This window comes from Calidris pugnax, unplaced genomic scaffold (assembly GCF_001431845.1).
Source record: "Calidris pugnax isolate Ruff unplaced genomic scaffold, ASM143184v1 scaffold54, whole genome shotgun sequence".
In the NCBI taxonomy this organism is placed as follows: domain Eukaryota; kingdom Metazoa; phylum Chordata; class Aves; order Charadriiformes; family Scolopacidae; genus Calidris; species Calidris pugnax.
The window spans coordinates 8,054,344-8,055,250 of NW_015090864.1; the positions used below are offsets into that span (position 1 = coordinate 8,054,344).

Genomic DNA, 907 nt, shown 5'->3' on the forward strand with positions numbered 1-907 from the left:
CCCCAAAATAAGTGTGTTGAGTGTTGAGAAAATGAACTCGGCGAGTCGGGGATTTCTTGCGAGCTGTTCCCGGGTTGAGACAGCGTGTGGCGTTGTAAGCACAGGGGAGGGGAGGGAAAAAAAAAATAAATTCTATGTATGCGGATCCCTATCTGGGAATTTCCTAGCGGCTACCGCTCAAGAAGGCAGGGGACCACGTTAGTTATTTATTTTCCTGGCCGGCTCCCACTCGGAGATTAGCGATGGCGAGGAAGGCGTGCAGCCAGCGGGGCGGCTGGAGACGGGCACTGCTGTGTGTGTTGGACACATCTCTTTGGATGGGGAGAGCATCAGGTCCCACGGGGGGAGGAGAAGGGTGTGTGGCTGCTCTCGTGGGAAGGCTGGGCAAGCAAATCACCCAAGTGAAAACGCTGTCGAAAAGTGCTGCGGCTGCCTGGGCTTTTTTTTTTCTTTTTCTTCTTCCTTTTTCCCCCCTCCTTCCTTTCCCCCACCCACCCCCCGCACCCTCTGTACCGGCGGGGATTGAAAGGGATGTTTCATATCACCGCGGGGCTGACAGCTTCGCGGGGCCTCTTTTTTTTGGGTAGAAAGGAGCAGGGAGCTGAACAAAAGCAGTAGCGGGCTCTCAGGACAAAGCCCGAGTGGGCCAGGAGAGGTGGTACCTCAACTCAGCCCCCGAGGAGCTGGATTGGGGGGATGAACCCCCTCTTACAGACAGGCATGGCTAGGCCAGGCTGGTTCTGCTGCCGTAGGGCTGCTGGTTTCATAGCAAACGGCTATATTTAAAGAAAGCTCATTATTTTCTTTTGCAGCCAAGTGTTTCTTGACACTTCCAGTGGGGCTGCGGGGTTAGAGGATGCTGTTAAAAAGCACTTTAGCTGCCACGCAGCCGAGTGGAGGGGGGCGG

At 55.2% G+C, this 907-nt stretch overlaps 1 protein-coding gene across 1 annotated transcript in view; it reads right to left on the bottom strand.

Moving 5' to 3' along the window:
- The window catches only part of SHH (sonic hedgehog), a 12,546-nt gene that overhangs the window by 5,660 nt on the left and 5,979 nt on the right, over positions 1-907 (bottom strand). The window lies entirely within an intron of this gene.